The 21,559-nt window shown below is 50.8% G+C and overlaps 1 protein-coding gene across 1 annotated transcript in view; it reads left to right on the top strand.

The window, feature by feature from the left end:
* The first annotated feature begins 4,557 nt into the window (after positions 1–4,557).
* Positions 4,558–21,559, top strand: part of LOC142312058 (uncharacterized) — a 32,960-nt gene continuing 15,958 nt past the window's right edge. The window contains exon 1 of the mRNA XM_075350936.1: positions 4,558–4,615. The gene's annotated coding sequence lies outside the window, so the exon portion shown is untranslated. The remainder of the gene's footprint in view (positions 4,616–21,559) is intronic.

The following is a 21,559-nucleotide window of genomic DNA, read 5'->3' as shown; positions in this document are numbered from 1 at the left end:
AAGAGTTACATGGAGATATCCATAAAGAACAGGATTTAAGATGGTGTTTGAACTGTACCCCACATATCTCTTGGCATAAGACTCAGACAGACAGTCTGGGCTATTCTTGTGACCAGTGAATCATGCTGACATTGCTTAATATAAATGAGGAACCAAGCACATTACAGTAAATTGTATATCACAGAATAAGCTGTTCTACTTTATCCAATAGGAGACGTGTTACGTATTCTTGGCACCTAGCCAATAAGATTATATATATCCGTACAACTTCCGTATTAAAGTCAGTCTTACTTTCTATTCATATCCGAGTACGTCTCTCTGGTGTGTGTGAAAGAGTGTGGTTATGCATGCTACCACGAGTGACTCATAATTTGGACTGCAGACAGTTTAAGAGGGATGCATGATTAGATTGTATCAACCTAAATTAAGGCCTTATCAGTGTGGACTGCAAGTGCGGGTCAGAGTGTGGTGGATGGACGGAACCGGAAGTGTGAGCGGTGAGAATTTCGCTCGTACAGCAAAGATTTCTCATAAAGTGGGTTACAAATTTACAGCAAGCTTTGCTTGTTAAGAGGGTTACTCGTTATGCGAGGTACCACTATAATGGTTTATACAAATGTACTCTAAAATCTTAAGAAGTGTGGTACAAACCAAATCTTTTAGAACGTATTATGGTTACAACCAGATGGTCGATGAATCAATCATGCAAGCAGCATCGCTACCAAAAAAATCAGGAGCCTGAAAAGTAGGTGCCATGTTATTTGATGGCTAAATAAGGGTTACTGCTGGTTTGGGGTGTGGAGACGGAGCCTAAAATTATTGTTGTGTTGTTCAGCAATACCCTGCAGGTTATTTAACAGAAAACACAGACTATACATCAGCTGTGGCATACACACTTTTCCCACCACAGTGATCTGCTGCCCCATAGGTGGCAGCCCCTGTTCTTCTATCTACGTCTCCTCCCTTTCCACATCCACTATAGAAGTGAAAATGTTATCTGGAATATCCAGGTGCTCCTCTCTCGGTACATTGGTGACCGAGTTTGATAAATGGCTGGTTCCAGAGAACCTGGAGCTAGGGAAGGCCATGCGCGATTAGGGTACAGACCTAGTGAATGCACTGCAATGGATAAACCTGGTTGTACAGCAATTTCTATGGCAGTATTATGTCCTAGATGTGCTGCTGCAGAAGGCATGGTCGGTGTGTGCTCACTTTTCAAATTAAAATGCCAGCGCACAGGCCTGTATGTTGCATGGACCGAACCTCCCTGCTCTTTTAATGCCCTATGAGGAGGAGAGCAGTTGATGCTATTATACCACTGTGTCCCTTGACGGATTTTTAATGTCCACACTCTAAATTGGGGTTGAAACTTATGTCTTGTGCGTAATGCCAGGATTCTGTGACCAAGAGGTCTAGACCAGTCACTGTAGCATGGAGAGGGGGGCAATTTATGCTATTGTACTGTTGTGTCCCTGAAAGTATTTTTAATGTCCAGACTACAAAATGGGGGTGAAACTTATGCATTGTGGGTAGTGCCAGGATTCTGTGACCAAAAGGTCTGGACTGGTCAATGTAGCAGGTCTTCCTTTTTCCATTTTTAATGCCGGACCAGAGGCCTGTGTGACGCCCTTGCCTATCAGGTCATCATAGGGTATTGTGCAACCTGCCCTTCTGCACAGTATCCAATCCTCCTTGGTTACGGGTCCTGGTCCTTTGGTGTTACTAAGAGCTTAGCCAGTCAAAACCCTAGAAACACTTTACACCATACTCACCAGACACACCATTGGGGGGCCTGAAGGGAATAGGACCACCCACTTGGGGGGGTTGTTAGGGGAAGGTGAGAAAGTGAAAGGAGAACTGGGAAAGGAGTGGAATGAGTAGGAGGTAGAGTGGTGACTCTCTGAGAGGGAGAGGTCACCGGTGAGGAGCAGGGCTCCTTGAGTATTAGGTGGCAGACCTTGGTCTGTGCCTGGTAGGAGCTGGAACCCCGGTCGCAGGGGATCGTGTCAAGAGGCATGGACTGCCGAGGAGGGCAGCCGGCAGCCATCTCCGGGCAGGGGTCAGGGCATGACGGGGTACGCGGACCCTAGGCCGGGAAGTAGCTTCAAGCGTCCTGGTAATTTACCCGACGTGGGTGAAGCCTTCAAGATTCATCCCTCACCCACTCCAAAATCTGGGTACTAGCTCACCGATGGGATAGGACTTTCCCTGACACAGTCCACCAAATCCTGAGCGTGAACCCTGAGAGCAAGCTCACTCCGTTAGCCATACGGGTGAGCGAGACCCGACTAGTTCCACACTACAGTGTCCAAACAGTGAACAAAGTGCCAAGGAAAAGGCCACAGGCTAACAAGCAACCCCAAGGGCACGGACCCAAGCGTGCTCCCTCCAGGCTGCAGCGGTGCTCAGAATTCTGGTTTACAAGCTGTCGGTGTCAGTATTCTTGGACTGAGTGAGTACGCAGAAACCCTTCCTTTTCACAACGGCACCCCACACCTGCACTACCAACACCGGGCCCCGGGGCACAAACCCCCTACCCACAGAGGGGTTAAACACCTTGCTGCTGCACCATCACCACCGGGCTCCCCCTTTCCCCAACAGGAGCGGTGGTATCCCACCTTACCACGCACCGTGAGTGGCGTCACGAACTTCTAACTCCCCTGAACATACACCCTTTTTCAAACTCGAGTGTCCGCATGAACCCCCGTGTCCGGAGACCTCTCAAGCCACCGCGGCTCCGGATCCGAGCGGCTCGGCCGCTGACACGGGGGCGGTACACCTGTGTGTTGCATGTGTGGTGCACCTGAGGCTTCAGTCGCCACAGAGTATTGCAGCTCATTCAAGCTGCAGTATTTGCCTCGGGTAAGGAGGGGGTTAATCACTGATTTTCCACATTCACACTTTACAGACAGCACAGGAGCCTTCTCTCTGGGGAGCTGGGCTAGGGTAGGCTGGGATGGCCAACACAGAGCTTGGGACTGCCCCGGTCACTAGGACAACCACCTGGGGGGCGGGTTCCACTTGGGGTAGAAAAGGAGCAAACTCACACAATCACTAGTCAGTCTACCCGGGACATCAGTTCTGGGACACCACACTACCTCTTTCTTCTCTTCATAGGACCTGGGACTTGGAGTGGAGCACTCAGCCTAGGTGCCTCACAGCGGGAAGGACAACTTTAGAAAAGGACTTTCTTCTGCTTTCAAACACCCGTGGTTTCTCCTAACTTATCCAGGGTCGACGGAGCCCATTACAGCAAGTGACTGGTATTACCTTGGCGAGCGGCACGAACAGTGAGTAAAGACACTTGGAACCACAGCAGCAGACTCGGCTCTTTATTACCGGCACAGTCGCCCACTCCTTGGCACCATCACTACCACCCTCATCATCCTCCCCGGGGCCCACTCCACCTGTGTGGAGCGATAACATCTCTGGCTGTACTACCATCCGCCCCCGGAGGACAGCGATAGCAGCGGCGGCTAAATCCCTGGCTGCATACCACAGGTGGCGTCACGATATTCATCCTACTACTACCCCACCATCTTCCCTCCTTATTGGTGTACACCTCGGGAAACAAAGCCGTGCAGGCCACCGCGACAATCCAGATCATCACAGCGACCCGGTGACGAGTAATTCAGGTACGAGATCCCCCATGCCTGATAACCCCTGCCCCCTGGGTGCTACACATGGACCTCTCTCGGTACTTTGTTGACCGACTTTGATAAATGGCTGGCTCCACAGAACCTGGAGCTAGGGAAGGTCATCAGGGTGCAAACCTATTTGTGCCACTACGACTGGGTGACATCACATATGCACCACATGAATAAACCTGGTTGTACAGCAATTTCTGTGGCAGTATTTATGTCCTGGATGCTCTGCTGCAGAAGGCACAGTCGCCGTGTGCTCACTTTTTCAAATTAAAATGCCGACTCACAGGCCTATGAAAGGGGGGGGGGCAATTGATCTAATTGTACCACTGTGTCCTGGAAGGATTTTTAATGTTGAGACTAGTACATACTGTAGGTCTCCAAGTTGTGTCTTGTCTGTACTAGCAGGGGTATGGGAGTACCAGCCCTACACCTGTCTCTCATCCACCTGTTTATTCCTTCTGTCAATAGTCTATGAAGCTAATGGCTATGCCAAAACAATGGTGCTGGACTGTAAAACATTTTTTGCTGTTTTGGAAGCTTTTCGACCACCTACATGTGGTTTCTGTGCCTTACGTTTCGCCTTCTATTGAATCCAGTGGGGTTCATAAAGGTTTGATAAGTTTGAAGTTTAGTTCGATAAAGGTTCACGAACGCATCCCTTGTTCTGTTTGGCAAACTGAACCGCTGGGAGTTCGCTCATCTCTAGTCCTGACCCCCCAGATAAACTTCACCTCATGCAGCACCGAGACAACCAGCACAGCAGCCCCTGCACACACTGAGGAGCTGATCATGTGACCCCCTGACTCCTCCCCTCCATGTGACATCATCACAGGTCCTGTAAGCACAGAACAGCCATCTAGCATTTCAAACACGCCCCCTATCACGTGACAGAAATGACATCATACCTGGAAGGAGCCCATACATTCTAGCATCTACTATATATCCAGTGTGCGGCTCTGCAGGTGGAGGTATGTGGAGATTCCCCATTACTGGGCGCATTAACCAACTCAGAGCTGCGCTCACATTCCAGGAGACAGAACGTGTTCCCATCTGTGCGGCTCTATCAGGAGATCTGTTTGTATGGGATTAGATTGGGTCACTTCCCTCCTGACGCTGCTCTGATAGGCTACTTTCACACATCAGTTTTTTCCCATCAGGTACAATCCGGAAAAAAACGGGTAAACCGGATCCGGTATCGCATCCGGTTTATCCCCATAGACTTGCATTGTAACCGGATTGTACCTGATGGCTTTGCGGTGCATCCGTTTTTTTCCAGATGCGGCAAAATTAATAAATGCGGCGGCCGGATTGAACGTTCCCTGCAACGTTTTTTGCTCCGGCAAAAAAAACCGCATCGCGACGCATCCGGCCGCTGCGGCGCATTTTCAATGCATGCCTATGGATGCCGGATGCGGCGCGATGCGGAAAAAAGCGCATCCGGCCGCCGCATGCGTTTTTTTCCACTGCGCATGCTCAGTAGCGTGCCGCAACCGGAAAAAAACGGACCGGCCGCATGTAAAAACTTATGCAAAGGATGCGGTGTTTTCACCGCATCCGTTGCATAGGTTTCACAGCCGGATTGAGCCGCACGGCTCAAACCGGATGTGTGAAAGTAGCCTTACTGTACAGTCTCCATTATGGCTGTCGGCCGCTCCATGTTGTCACTTTCGGGAGATATTAATCCCTTCCCCACCCAGTGATTTTCCGTTTTTTCCTTCCCTTCTTCCAAGAGCCATAACTTTTTTTTTTTCCTTCCATATAGTCGTATGGAGCTTGTTTTTTGCGGGACGCTTTTGAACGTTACCATCCATTCTGCCACATATTGTACTAGAAAATGTGAAAGGAGTATACGTAATAGGGACAAAACATGAAAAGCACTTAATCTCCAAGTCTTATAGCCTTAAAACAGATATAAGCAATCCTATTAACCATCTCGAATCTAACATAAGGCAATAATCAGCTTAATCTTGCAGGAGATTATACATTAATACAGAATAACCAAACAGGGGGAGGGGAAAGAAGAGACAGGAAGATGGAGAGGGGAGGAAGAGAGGGGGGGGGGTGGTAAATCCCTGTGAGCGACGTCAACCTATATGTTTCAGTTCGTTCCAATAGGAACATATCTGAAGTGAGGCCTTAGACCTACCATTAGCACCTTCCCCGCTATCATGTGTGACGGGTTTTTAAGCGAGGGCCTCCACGTTTTTAGATATGTCTAGATTGTATTGTTTTTATATGCGAACATTTTTTCGTATGAGCATGTAATGTTTATATCTGCCTTTATTTCGTCAAGTGATGGTATCTTTGAGCTTTTCCAATATCTAGGTATTGCCAGTTTTGTCGCTGTGACAAAGCGTGCTATAAATGTTTGACTTTTCGGGAGGTTCGATTGAGTATTCAGCAACAATAAGGCTAACGAGAGAGGGGTGTATCTCCACTCCCAGCAATGAAGACAACAGACGAAATGCTGAGGCCCACAAGGGGTCAATCTTTGGACAATCTGATAGGGTGTGTAGGAGAGAGCCCCTGCCTTCACAACCCCTCCAGCAGCGGTCCGAAACATTTGAAAAGAGCACTCTAAGCTTTTGAGTAGGATAGTACCACCTCAATACTGTTTTCATGTAGGCCTCTATGCATACCTCCCAACTTTTAAAGAAGGAAAAGAGGGATAAAGTTTGCGGCGGGCAAATTTTTAGGCCACGCCCCCTAGCCACACCCATTTCACAGTCACGCCCATATCCACTCCCCATCCACACCCATTCAGCATGGACACGCAGGCAGCCGGCGGGCCTCCAGCACGGACACGCAGGCAGCCGGCGGGCCTCCAGCACGGACACGCAGGCAGCCGGTGGGCCTCCAGCACGGACACGCAGGCAGCCGGCGGGCCTCCAGCACGGACACGCAGGCAGCCGGCGGGCCTCCAGCACGGACACGCAGGCAGCCGGCGGGCCTCCAGCACGGACACGCAGGCAGCAACAGTGAGGCGGCCGGTCGCCCGCACAGTGAGGCGGCCGGTCGCCTTCACAGACAGGCGGCCGGCCGCCCGCCTTCACAGACAGGCGGCGGGCCGCCCGCACAGAGAGGCGGCCAGCCGCCCGCACAGAGAGGCGGCCGGCCGCCCGCACAATGAGGCGGCGGGCCGCCCGCACAGACAGGCAGCGGGGGGCGCCCGCACAGACAGGTGGCGGGCCGCTGCACAGAGAGGCGCGGGCCGACCGCACAAAGAGGCGGCCCGAACAGAGAGGCAGCCGGTCGCCTTCACAGACAGGCGGCCGGCCGCCCGCACAGACAGGCGGCAGGGGGGCGCCCGCACAGACAGGCGGCGGGGGGTGCCCGCAGACAGGCGGCGGGGGGCGCCCGCACAGACAGGCGGCGGGGGGCGCCCGCACAGACAGGCGGCGGGGGGCGCCCGCACAGACAGGCGGCAGGGGGGCGCCCGCACAGACAGGCGGCAGGGGGGCGCCCGCACAGACAGGTGGCGGGCCGACCGCACAGACAGGCGGCCGGCCGACCGCACAGACAGGCTCTGGCCGGGGGTGAGGGGGGAGGGAGGGAAATCAGCGCTGGGGAGATTCGTTTACTGTACCAGCAGCAGCACAGGCAGCGCTCCTCTCTATGCCACGTCTACTAGGATGGTAGGAGGGAAAAGCAGGGAGGCGGAGAGAGAGTGGGTGGGCGGAGCCCGGGAGCCGGCCGTCCCGCCCGTGGCAACGGGACAAACAACGTAAAGCGTGAAAGTCCCGCTGTATCCGGGACGGTTGGGAGGTATGCAGCATGTTAGAATGTGTATATAAGAATCCACTGGTGGTGGCCGCAGCTTATAGGCCCCAAATCTGGTGACAGGTTCCCTTTAAAGTGAACCTGTCAGGTGCAATATGCACTCAGAGCCACGCAGTTCTGGGTACATATTGCTAATCCCTGCCTAACCGTCCCTGTATACACGAGCATAGATAAAGAGATCAAGAACAAATATTTTTAAAGATCTTATATCTTATGCTAATGAGCGCGGGGACTAGTCACAAGGGCGTTACTTCACTTGGCTAGTCGGCTCGCATAGCATGTTAGCATGTTATTACGCCCCTGTGTGAGTACTAACACGCTATGTGAGCCGACTAGCCAAGTGAAGTAACGCCCTTGGTACTAGTCCCCGCGCTAATTAGCATAAGATATAAGCTCTTTAAAAATACTTTTTCTATAGATGCCTTTATCTATGCTAGTGTATACAGGGACAGTTAGGGAGGGATTAGCAATATACACCCAGAACTGCTCCTGGCTCTGAGTGCAGATTGCACCTGATAGGTTCCCTTTAAAGGGAACCTGTCACCAGAAATTTAGCAAAAAAAATAAAAGATTCCCCTCTGCAGCTCCTGGGCTGAATTCTGGAAAGGTTCCTGTTGCTATTGTGCCCCCTTTGAGACCTAAAATAATACTTTATGAAGTCTTACCTTTTTGTATGCAAATCTGTTTTTATGGTCACGGGGGCGGGCTGCCTGGCGTCCGTTATTCCCCCTCCTGCCGCTGTACGCCGTCCCCCATTGCTCATTTCCATACATGAGGACGCCTTCCTCATGTAACTGTCCTCCTGAAGTTTTGTGCATGCCCAGTGCCACTCTCGCGGGAGTGAGCACTGTGCAAAGTGTGAACGCTTTTGAGGTGATTGCGCAGGCGCGAGATTATGGGCGGCGCTGTGATTGTCATCAGCAGCGTCATCCAAGTACCCACCCATAATCTCGTGCCCACGCTTCTCACTCTGCCTCCACTGTTATGCGCAAGCACTGTCCATATGAACCATGTTACCTATTACCGTGGGCGCGAGATTATGGGCGGCGCTGTGATTGTCATCAGCAAAGTCATCCAAGTACCCGCCCATAATCTCGTGCAAGCAGTAATAGGTAACATGGTTCATATGGCCAGCACTTGCGCATAACGGTGGAGTCAGAGGGAAAAGTGCGGGCACGAGATTATGGGCGGGTACTTGGTTAACGCTGCTGATGACAATCACAGCGCCGCCCATAATCTCGCGCCTGCGCAATCACCTGAAAAAGCGTTCACATGCGCAAAACTTCGGGAGGACAGTTACATGAGGAACGCGTCCTTGTGTATGTAAATGAGCAATGGGGGACTGCGTAAAGCGGCAGGAGGGGGAATAACGGACGCCAGACAGCCCGCCCCCGTGACCATAAAAACACATTTGCATACAAAAAGGTAAGACTTCATAAAGTATTTTTGTAGGTCTCAAAGGGGGCACAATAACAACAGGAACCTTTCTAGAAGCAGCCCAGGAGCTGGAGAGGGGAATCTTTTATTTTTATTGTGAAATTTCTGCTGACATGTTCCCTTTAACTGGTAGGGGAGCCAGGATAAAGCAGAGCTGAAGCTGTTGGGAAGCTAGGACCCAGCAGCTCTGCTCCACAGGCAGGAGACCACTGATCGGTAATAGAAGCCTGCAGATGTCACTCTGCATAGGTTATTGTCACTGCTATCTGCAGGAGATAAGTGCTGATTGCACGGTCTCCTCAGCTTCCTGACTCCCCGCGTGTCTGCAGCAGTGAGAAGCCGCACACGGGGAATCAGAGAACAGCTGCAGACAAACGCAGGCTCCGGGACTGGGGGGGTCGGCTCTGGTGCAGGGGGGGGGCTCTGCTGCAGGGGGTGATTCATACCTCAGCAGCAGTCACAGGAGTAGGTGCGCGCTCGGCTCTGTAATGAATAGTAGAAGGGAGAAACAGCGAGGCGGGGCTACAGTGGGTGGGTGGAGCCGTGACAAACAGCCTCACGGGCGGGACCCGGGATCAAAGGCTCAGAAGAGGGACTGTCCCGCTGTATCCGGGACGGTTGGGAGGTATGCTCTATGTGTGAGCTACATCGTAGGGATTTATTAGCTAACGAAAGGGCACACTTCCAATCCTCTGAAAATTTAATTCCCAAATCATAATCCCATGATATAAATGGAGCCGATTTCACAAACACATTTCTATCTTACATAAGTGAATAAATCGATTTCAGGCCTTTCAATGAAATGCTTTAGTTGCTCTAAATTTATGTTAGACCTGAATTAACTCTCGCCTGCATAAGTTGGGACGTTTGCAAATGTGTGACGAATGCGGGGTTATTTGTAAAACTCGTTATTAGGAATTAAATTTTCACGTTGTAGGGTTTCGAAAGAATGTATCCCTGATTCCGACAATAGGGAGGAAATATCAGACCTCTAGGTATCCATACCCTTAAATCTAGATTTTGGATTAGATATTCCGATGTCTCCAATGGAGCTACTTTATACAACAGAGTGCCTGAAGGGCTCCCTGACCTATACATTAATTTCCACACCGCTGCGGAGTTTACCGTGGAGGCCAGGAGGGAAATTTGATGTGCAGAGGGTAATAAAGAAGCATACAAAAATGCTCTCAAGTTTACAGACCTGAGAGAGGCTGTTTCTAGTTGGGCCGAATTGGGAATAGCTTCACTGCACCACCACCTCCTAATTTGGTCCAGCTGTGTCACAAGGTAATAGTTTTTCAAATCTGAAAGACCCAAGCTCCCCAGTTTATTTGTTTTTTTGATTAGTGATTGGGATGGCTGGGGTACCTTACCCTTCCAGACAAACGGTTAATCATTCGGCGGGCTATCGCGACAAAGGATTTTGGTATGCAATAGGAAAAGTGTGAAATGGATATGTGACGCCCCTGACTATTCAGGTCGTCCCAAGTAGTCACACACAACACCACACCCCCTTCCAGTTAGGTAACACCAGCCAACCTAAAACCCTTGTCACCACCCTCCAGGTTTGATGTCCACACCAGGGGAGGCGGAGCCAGGCGGTTGGCTTTGCCCACCGAGGAGTTCACAGGCCTGGAGGTGGGAAAACAGAGAGTCTGACACACACTAGTTCAAGTGCAAGTCTAGATCAGTCAAGTGCACGGGCAGTCCTGTGTCCAGGCTGCCAACAGACTACCAGGTGGCTGGTTCGGAGCCCAGTTGCCATTGGCAAGGAGGCAGACGGTGGTGGCCGCCTGCAGGAGACTGGTAATACGACCGGCGGAACCGTAAGGGACCGGGACAGGGTAGTGGCCCGCTGGAACCGAACTGGGGAGCCAACTGGATACCGGAGCACCAGGCAGGGTACTCAGACCCAGTGCAAAGCCCTGAACCGACAGGGCCGAGTCGAATCAACTGATTGTGGGCTGGACTCAAGGACCTACCCCACACAAGTCCCTTTAGAAGACAACAGCCCAACCATACAGGGTAATGCCACCGCTAAGGCATAGAGACCCAAAGGGCTAGCGTCTGCGGGCAAACGGGCTCCTCCGGCGTCTACCAGTCGGGGAGCGGACTACCAGTGTCTAGGCACAGGAGTCAAAACATTTACACACAGAGGTGCAGGAGAAAGGCGAAAATCACCGACCTAGTCTGGAAGAAGCTGCAGCCAGCTGCGGTCCCGTTCATCACTCCGTTTGGTTTACCAGTGACTGCAATGTCTTGTGTCAGAGTGAGTACACCAGTGCCATCAGGCACCGCACCGCACTGCACCGCAACACTTCACCCTGCACACCGGCCCTCGCCTACCGGGCCCCGGGACCAACACCCCCTACCCACGGAGGGGCCAACACCTAGCTGCGCCATTACATCTCTCCCGGGAGACCCGTACCTTCACCGCAGCGGTGGTGTCCACAATCACCACAACCCGTGGATGGCGTCATGAACTATCATCCCAAACCGAACACCCAAATCCCCGCGTGTAGCGCCCAAACCAAACCACCGTGGCCCCGGCCATGGAACTCCTCACCCAAATCCCCGCACGTAATGCCAACTCCCTTGCAGAGCGACGTGACCCCTGGGTCCGTGAGAGGCTCGAGCCACCACCCACAGTACGAGCACGGATCCGAGCAACTCGGCGGTTGCAGCCGAGCCCGCGGGGCGGTACAGATACAAAAATTTTGGTAAAGTAAACATTTGAAAAGTAGCCATGCTTCCCACCCACAAGATATCCTGTTTTGAGAACTCGCCTAAATCATTATCCATTCTTATTAATTGTGAACTGTAATTGGCCTGGTGCAGAGAGTCTATCTGCGCTGTAAGGCGGACACCAAAGGTAGGAAATGTATTCCTTCTTCCAAGCAGATGGGAATTGTTGCTTTAGTTTGGGTAGTTGCTGTTTAGGGATGTTGATGGGGAGTATTTGAGTTTTTTCTCTGTGTTTATCTTATAAAGTGAGATTTTCCCATATTGCTCGATTACCTTCAGTGCTTCCGTCAAAGATGTCATTGGAGTTTCTAAGGATAAAATTATGCAACCCGCATATAGTGAGGTGCGATGAGATTTCCCCTGTACTGAAATTCCCTGAATGGTAATGCTTTGTCTAATGGCCTGGGCAAGGGGCTCAAAGGACAAGATAAATATGAGAGGGGATAGAGGACAGCCCTGTCTAGTCCGTTTGAGATTAAAAATTAATCTGAGAAGGTTCCTTTGACTTTTACTTTTCTGGTTGAGACTGAGTATAGTGCACAAATCGCTTCTACTATGGGGCCTGTAAATCCTAACTTTCCCAGAACTTCAAAGACAAAAGACCACCTAACCAGGTCAAACATCTTTTCGACATTTAGCGCTACTAGAAGTGTCGCACTCTTTTTTTTCTGTTTGCTATATCGATTAGGTTGATTATTCTTCTCATATTTTCTGCCGTTTGTCTACCCTGAATGAAACCAGATTGGTCCGGTGAAATTAGTGACGGAAGAATGGCTGCTAGGCGTGTTGCTAAACATTTTGTGTAATTTTAAGATCCGAGGTGAGGAAAATTGGTCTGAAATTTTGTGGGACAGTTGGTGGTTTGCCCTCTTTAGGGAGCGTAAAATGGTGGCAGCTAACATTTATTTTGGGATAGAGCTGAAGTTAATGGCCAACTGGAGTGTTTCCTGCAGGTGCGAAACTAGCAGGTCCGAGAAAGTTTTGTAATAAAAATGAGTTAGGCCGTCTGGGCCTGGGACCTTATTAACTGGAAGAGACTTTATTGCAGTTGTTATTTCCGCACATGTTAGGGGTACGTTGAGGGGGCCAAGTTGCTCCGTTGAAATAGTGGGAAGCTTTAAAGTGTTAAGAAAGGACACAATTGCTGAGTTTGGGGGAGGAGGAACTGAAGAGTTTTGTTGGAGGTTGTAAAGGGACAAGCAGTATTTCCCAAACTCATTAGCTATGTCCTTTCTTTGGAGTATATATTTTTTACCCGACTGGCACCTGTCAAGCAGGTATGGTAATTTTGATCCCAGACTGAGTGCCTGAAGCCTCTTAGCCAACAGATGTACGGCTTTATTGTTTTGTGAATAGTAAAGGGTTTTAAAAAATTCCTTCAAGATCCTTATAATGTAGTCGATATTAGATTGTTTGGCTAATAAGAGTGGATTGAGCCTCCATTGTGAGATCTGAAAAACCGTGTGAGCTTCCTCTATGGTCAGGCTGATTGGGACATGATCCGACCAGGTAATTTGATCTATGTAGGATGAGATAGATATTTTCATGAATGACCTGCTTACCAGGAATGTGTCAATTCTGGAATGAGATTTATGAACGGCCAAAAAGAAAGTAAAGTCCCTTTCAGTATCATGCTGAATTTACCAGATATCGTACCAAGTTCTCTCTATGAATGATTTTGGCTAGCAGAATATGTTGTTTTCTTCCTAATGTCGTGGAATCTAGGTCCGGGTCATAAATCGCGTTGAAGTCCCCGCAGTAAATTAGGTGACCTTGCCTCACCTTGTCAAACTTGTTACTTGTCGAAGTAACATACAGTAAACCTGTCTGATTATTGTTGGGCACATACACCCCTACCACTGTGTAAGTTACATTATTGAGTGAGGCTATGTGTATAATAAACCTCCCCTGAGTGTCACGACAGTTGTCAATGGGACATACGCCACCGAGGATTTAATACCTATAAGGCCATGTGCACACGCTGTGTTCTGGCTTGACAAATAAACTGCAGCGTTTTGACAACTGTAAACACTGCGTTTGACAAAAAAATGCATTTAAAATGCATGCATTTTGGATGCATTTTGAATGCATTTTGGATGCATTTTTGACAATGCGGTCCCGCTCGGCTGTGCTACGCATGGCTGGATGCGAGACAGAGCCGCGCGATGAGAATGAACTCGGATGAACTTCACCCGACTTCATTGTCATCGCGCTGATCTGTCTCTGTGTCCCGGCCTGAGCGACTGAAGTGAGACGCGCGATCAGCAGTGCTGTCACTCAGGTTACCCACGGCCAGCTGGAGTCCTCCACCCGAGACCGCAGATCACCTGAGTGAGGGCACCGCTGATCGCGCTGCTCACTTCAGTCACTCGGGTGACTTGCTGTCACAGTTGGAGGATCCAGCTGTTGCCGTGAGCAACCTGAGTGACTTCACCGCTGCTAGCGCGACTCACAGCTAGCGGTTGTGCTCTATGGCCGCTAGCTGTCAGCTTCCGATGTAGCACTGCTGAAAGCGTCGCGGGACCTCGTGTGGATTATATTGGACCTGGATGGGTGTTTGGGGATTAATAAAGTGGTGAAAGAGGGTGGTTTTTTTTATTCCAAATAAAGGATTTTTTAGGTGTATGTGTTTTTTTTTTTTAACTTACAGGTTAATCTTGGAAGGTGTCTCATAGACGCCTGCCATGATTAACCTAGAACTTAGTGGCAGCTATGGGGATCCATTAACTCCTTATTACCCCGATTGCCAATGCACCAGAGCAATTCGGGAAGAGCCGGGTAAGGTCCCGGGGCTGTCGCATCTAATGGATGCGGCAATTCCGGGCGGCTGCAGGCTGATATTTTTAGGCCGAGGGGGCAGCCTAAAACGATAGGCCTCCCCAGTCTGAGAATACCAGCTCTCAGCTGAGTGGCTTTATCTTGGCTGGGTATCATTGGGGTGGACCGCACGTCATTTTTTTACATTATTTATTTATATTACTGCACGATACACACCTACCGGCGGCTGTGATTGGTTGCAGTGAGACAGCTGTCACTCAGCGTGGGGGCTTGTCTGACTGCAACCAATCATAGGCATCGGTTAGCGGAGGAAGCAGTGAATACGAGATAGCCTAATGAGCGGCCGGCATTTTCAAAAGAGGAGAAGCTGCCTGAGCTTTGTGACAGCTGTGCAACGCCGCCTCGCGTCGGTGATCGGTGAGTATGAGAGAGGGGGAGAGAGGGAGAGAGAGAGCGACCGACAGAGAGAGAGACAGACAGACAGACAATGGGTGGAAAATGCAACCAAAACGCACTGCAGAAGTGACATGCTGCTTTTTTTTAGGCATCGATTTTGTAAAATATTTGGCATCCAAAACGGTGACGAAAAAAAGCAACGTGCGCATGGAATTTTCTGACTTCTAATAGACTTTGCTGGGGAAGCACAATGCATGCATTTTGACAATGACACAGTGCAGTTTTAAACGCAGGAAAAAAATGCAACGTGCGCACATAGCCTAATTATCCCCCTTTGTTTCTTTTTGTAATGTGATTGGATTATCTCTGGTAATAGCGGGTGATGCAATATAAAGGCATCGCTTTCCAGGAGATGTGTTTCCTGGGCACAAAAGACGTCACAGTGACAAGACTGCTTCTCTCCACATAAATGACCTCTTCTGAGGAGTGTTCAGCCCATAAACATTTAGGGAACAAAACTTAACAACCATTGTTACCAAGTATTTTTGCATTGTGTCGCTTATTCTCATTTAGACCGGCTCATTGTATTGGGGGTGTATCAGCTGATGAGAACCTGTTAGCTGGAACAGTATTGCCCAGGGTAACACAGGGATAGGTGAGGCAGGGAAAGACAACCTGAAAGGAAACACAATTATGCTGCAAACATACAACATACTTGAAAAACATTACCCCCCTCCCCAGACTGCACCAATTTCTGTCTGACTGTCTTCGTATATCTGTTTGTCTATGTATGTAAGCTTGAGTGTGCATGTGCATGTATGTGTGTCTACATTCGTTTGCATGTCAGTGCATCTGCGTATGTGTGTCTGTGCCCATCTGCTTGCATGTGTCAGTGTGTGCCTGTCTGCATATGTATGCATGTATGTGTCCTACATCACATCTTTTAACATTGCTGCTATGCGCCACGCTCTGATATCAGCTTGTGGAATCGGATGGATGGGGTGGTCATTTGACAGCGCTGCATATGAAGCCACAAGAGGACACCAGGGGAGCACAGGGAGGTGAGAAAAATCTTTTTGTTCCTCTCTCCGTGAATGAACAGAGTAGGGAATATAGGAGCCCAGAATGTGGCAGTTTAGGGGCTTGGGATGGAGGAATATAGGGGCCCAGGATGGGGCAGTTTAGGGGCCTGGGATGGAGGAATATAGGGGCCCAGGATGGGGCAGTTAAGTGGCCTGGGATGGAGGAACATAGGGGCCCAGGATGGGAGATATTATTAATTTCAGGGGTCCAGGAAGGGAGATATCTAATATATAAAGCTGAGTGTATGTGTGTGTATGTCCGCTAAAGGAATCCGCACCGTCGCATTTACAATCACAAAATTTTGAACAGACACCCCATGTGACTCAGGGAACGTCGTAGACTATGTTATGACAGGAAAATTTAACACCGCGCTTTACAGTTACTTTACAAAAAACCTGCCTCCATTAAAGTGAATGGAGCTGTGAGCTACAGGCTATTAATAGCAGCTGTGATTGGTTTCTATAGGAACAAAGGCTAGTCATAGTATAAGAAGCTTATTTGTGAGGTAATATGATATCTGTGGAGAGACAGACTGAGAGACAGACAGGCACAGACAGACAGGCACAGACAAAGAAAGAGGCACATAGGAAAAGAGACAGAGACAAACAGAGGCAGACAGAGACAGGAAAAAAAGCCAGTCAGATAGAAAGAGACAGAAAGAAAGACACACGGGGAAAGAGACAGACAGAGACAGACAGGGAAAGAGACAGACAGACAGAGGTAGACCGGGAAAGCGACAGAGAGAGAGACAGACAGAGGTAGAGAGGGAAAGAGACAGAGAGAGACAAAGATAGACAGGGAAAAAAGAGAAAAAGACAGACAGAGGCAGACAGGAAAAGAGACAGACAAGATAAAAAAGGCAGACAGACAGGGAAAGACTCACAGGGAATGAGATAGAGGCAGACAGGGAAAGAGACAGAGATAGGGAAAGAGACAGACAGAGAGACAGGGAAAGAGAGAGACAGGGAAAGACACAGATGGAAAGAGACAGACAGAGAGACAGGGCAAGAGACAGACAGGGAAACAGACAGGGAAAGAGACAGACAGACAGACAAAGAGATAGAGAGACAGACAGAGACTGTGAGAGAGAAAGAGAAACCGTTACTATCCCGGGCAACGCCGAGTACTACAGCTAGTTATTAAAGAAAGGGAGCCACGATGAGGGACATAATAAGGCTATGTTCACATACTGCATCTTTTACTGCGTTTTTGGTACGTTTTTGAGGTCACAAAGATGCACCCAAATGCATGCTTTTCCTTCCCCCAGCAAAGTCTATGAGATTTCTATTTTGCTGTCTACACAGTGCATCTTTTTTGGCTGCGTTTTTGAAGATGCGGCCAAGATGCAGCATGTCAATTCTTTTTGTGTTTTTGTTAGCATTTTTTGAGCCCTTCCAGTCAATGGATTTGACTTAAAAAATGCATCGGGCAATATGCAGTGAAAATGCTGTAAAAAAAACAGCAAAAACGCATGCGTTTTTGGTGTGTTTTTTTGGGACAAAAACGCTGAAACTTTGTGGTCAAAAAAAGATACAGTGTGTGAACATAGCCTTACTGTATGAGGCCTGAATGAGGAACATACATTATTAGTTTATGATGGCAAACAGTGGAGATAATTACTGTAGGGGAAAATTAGGGGACATTATTACTCATGAAATATAATTTAGTTTTGAGAATACTGTCTTCCATGGGGAGGCAAAAGCTTGATGTAATGTAGAAATTGGGGAAAAAGTGTGGAATGTGCTCTGGGGGTGATCAGTTATGGGTGACTGTGTGTTATTTTCTGTAGAGTCACATCATAGCAGTGATGGCGGTCATTACCAGATAAAGAGGAAAATGAAGATGAATAACTTCAGCGAGAGACGTCAGTGGTAAATGTATTACATGTGAAAGAGTCACTGGAGGCCCTGCCGAGGCTGGGGGTTGTAGTCGTGTCTCCTCTGGATAACTCGTTTTAGGGAAAAGGGAAAATGTCTTTGGGGGTGGTAATGGGATGCTTACATTCACCACTGTCTCCACATTCACTCTTAGCAGCAGAAAGACGGACTCCGGTTTCTTTTCAATTCTCTTAACTTTATTCTCTTTGCTCTTGTCTTTCAGCTCTAACACTTTTCCTAGTTCCGACATAAGAGTTTGCTCGCTACTCTTGCTACTCCGGCTGCTATCCCAGTCCACTGGCCGCCTGGTACCTTGGCTTGTCCCACTACAGAGTTCTCCATTCTGACTCTGCTGTGGCCCACTTCTCCAGGGTCCCCCCAGTTCAAGATCCACAGTGGCCATACTTAGGATTCAGCCTCACAATATTTGTCTGTCTTGTTCTGTCAGCAACGTCTGTAGTAGGGGTGCCCCTTCAATTCTCAGGATCCATGGAACAATTCCTTATTAGTCAGCCTCCTTCCATCTACTCCTCTCTTCACTCTCTCTGTCACCTTCTACAGCTCTCTCTGTCTGTTCACTTGTTCCCTCCCCTATCTCTCCACAAAAAAACCCTCCCTCCTTCTTCTATAAACAACTCTGGAAACTCTGTGCCCTCTAGTGGTGTGCCACTCTAACTACACCCCAACCTACTCTTCTATCTGGATCCTGTCACCCCCTTACATTCCCCCACTCTTTCTCCATAGCCATCCCCGGCTATGCGCCACCTGTAAGGAAACAAGACATAAAGAAACCAAACATTTTTTAATGTTAAAGAAAAAAACAAAATGACCTCAGGTGACATGGGGGGGTGGAGTATGATGAAATGGCAGGGGCAAGGTGAAAAAACAAACGAAGAAGGGCAGTCCAGATTGGGACAAATGGGGAGGACAGTCCAGGGCAGGGCACAGGGGTAACACAGGGTAAAAACAGGGGCAAAAACAAAACAGTCCAACAAAAACATTCTTGGCCTAACCAACCATGAGGGGCATGTCCCTTCCCTCAAAAACAACAAAACAACAACAGTAACAGTCCTGGCAAGTCCAGCCATGAGGGGCATTCAACCTCCCTCTTTTTTTTCAAACAGGACTCTCCGGCCACCAGGGGGAAAAAAAACAAGATAACAGTTCAGTCCCTAGGTTTCAGCCAGTTCCGGGCTTTTTCTTTCCTGCAGCCAACCTTTCTCTCCAGGCTTCAAAGGACCTAAGGGACACCGGAGGCCGTCACATCCAGGGGCGATCAGGGTTTCTCATTCTGTCGGCCTCCTCTTCCGGATCCAGATGGTACACTGCCTCTCCGGCGCCTCTGTCTACAATCACGGTTTCGCGCAGATCTCCCTGCATGACTACTGCAAAGGGGGACCAGCAGCCTCGCAGGTGCTGCGGGCTCCCCTCCGGTGTTCCCCACGATCGGCAGAGTCAGTCCCGGGTCTTTGGCATGACCTTTCCATCTCAGCCGCTCTCCGCTGTCTTTCCCTCCTTTCATGGTTGGCCTCTGTCTCTCATTGTTCCACTTCCTGGTGGGTAGCATGTCGGGTTACCCCTACCACATACCACCCCTTTCAGCATTGTAACTTTAGGAAGGTTACTCGGTCCCCGATGTAAAGTGTTCTCAGCCGGGACTGGAGAGTATGCCGGGCGACCATTGAGCGGGTGACATACACCTGGTCGCCGGTGTACTCCTCCTCGATGAAGCCGTAACTCTTGGACTGGTTAAATGTCACGACCCAGTCCGAGGAGCACTGCTCATCAAATTCACTGGCCTTGGGACCCTGCATGACTGACCCGGCGCACGACCAGCTTCTCCGTCGTCACTCAGCAAATGGCGCCAGTCCGAATGGTGAGGCGTACTTCCTTTTCCCCAAGGCCCGCCTCTTCCAGCGCCATAGCCCTGCTGCGACACCCATCAATCCTTCTGACCGCACCCACCGCCACCCCTCTGGTCCCCTCTGGAGCTTGCTTACCGGTACGTGTTTTCTGCGGCCTCATCACTCCCACTTGGACGCTTCCTCTTTCAGGACGGACTTCTCCCACAGAGCCTCCCCTCTTCCAGGCTGGCACTCCTCCGGACCAGGTAAGTTTTCGCGCTATTGTGCATTGTTGCCTCCCACGATGGGCTGGGTCTCTCTTCCTCCGGTCACTCACCGCCATCTTGGGGCCTGCAGTACCGTCCACCATTTTAAATTGCAAAGTCTCTATATTGCCACTCTGTAGACAGTCTATACGCAGCATTTCCAGTAACTGTAGGTCTCTCAAGGCTCTGGTTTCAGCGCCAGGGATCACTTTCTCTTCTTCCAACACTCCAGTTCCGGTGTCAGGGATCACTTTCACTGCTTCCAACACTTCAGAAGGGCAGTGAGCCCCATAGGGGTGAACGGACCCCATGACGATCGGGAGGGTGCAGGGTAGGAAGGGGTTAAGTGGTTTAGTTGGGACAGGGGATATATGGGCTCATAGGATTGGTAGAAAAGAGCTGTAGGGGGGATTGGAGGAGAGCAGGAAAGGGGTGGGGGTGTTGTAGGAGGTATAAGAGAGGTGGTGACCTGGTTACCTCCCTTTTGTCGCCGGAAATTTTGTGTCCCCAGGACGTGCGTGCTGCCTGCTGCTATGTCTGACCTGCATGAGCTGCTGGAGATGGTACGTGGGGCCTCCGAGGTCCTAGGTGTGGACGCTCTGCGGAAGCAGCTGGCGGCGGTCTGTGGTGCTGGAGCGGTTCTGCCTGCTGCTCCTGCGCCCGGGCCGCTGCTACGTGCTCGGCGGGCGCGACCGCCGAAGCGCTACTCCCCCAGCTGGAGGGGAAGAGGGAGATCCAGGAGCCCCTGCGGGGACCCTCCGGGGCAGCGGAGCCCTGCAACTTACCAAGTGGAGCTGCCGGCCGCCGGGAGGAATCCTCGTCGGAGACCCCGCGGGTCGGGGATGGGCGGAGCTTCGGCGGGGCCCACTTCCGGTCCGCGGCCTGCACAGCCCCAGACCGGAGCAGCGGTAATGGCAGCCCCCAGTGAAGTGCCGGCCGGGGGTGGAGCCTGGCATTCAAGACCAACGGAGGAGACTCCCTGCAGGCTGCAGGGGAGAGCTACAGGATGGAGGGCAGGTGCGGATGGGAGCGGCGACTTGAGGAAAGCGGAGAAGGGGTACGGTGGCCCGCAGGCACGGATGAGGTCCACAATTACGGTCCCCCCCAGCGAGGATCGGGCTGGGGGGTGTTCCCAGCAAGGGTCAAATTCAGGACGGCCTTCCTGCAGTCGGCAGGGAGGGAGCCCACTGAGATCGGAGGGGGAAGCAGCGGCACAGCAGTCGGACATGAGAACGGCGAGGAGGGACGGCGGCAGGGCGCCACGTCGCGCAAAAAGGAAGAGGTCTAGCAGGAGTCGCCCGGAGGAGCAGGGTGCGGTGACTGTGGGGGTTGACGGCCGCCAGGTGCGGGCTGTCCCCTCGCTGGTCCCTCCTGAGGACTTCGGCAGCACGTCAGACTCCGGTGAGGAAGAAGGGTCGATGGCAGCGGTGGGTCGGACGGAGCGGCAGCAGGAAGATCGTGGTACGGCTGTTCCAACTTCGGTTCAACGGCAGCCTGGTGAGCGGACGACAGAAATGTTTAATGCTGTGGGTAGTGCGGGCAGGGGCGGGGGTTCCTCCGCTGGGAGTGTTTTGCAGGGGGCGGGTGCGGTCGGACAGTCAGGTTTACCGGGCCCGGAGTTTTGGGGGCAGCTTTTGGGGGTGTTGCAGGGGTTGTCTGCGGAGCGGGTAAGTCGGAGTGGGCCTGGGGCTCCGGTGGGGGCGTGG

The sequence above is a fragment of the Anomaloglossus baeobatrachus genome, chromosome 5, assembly GCF_048569485.1.
Source record: "Anomaloglossus baeobatrachus isolate aAnoBae1 chromosome 5, aAnoBae1.hap1, whole genome shotgun sequence".
NCBI lineage: Eukaryota > Metazoa > Chordata > Amphibia > Anura > Aromobatidae > Anomaloglossus > Anomaloglossus baeobatrachus.
Note: the sequence above shows the minus strand (reverse complement) of the source record. Positions and strands in the feature narration are given on the sequence as shown.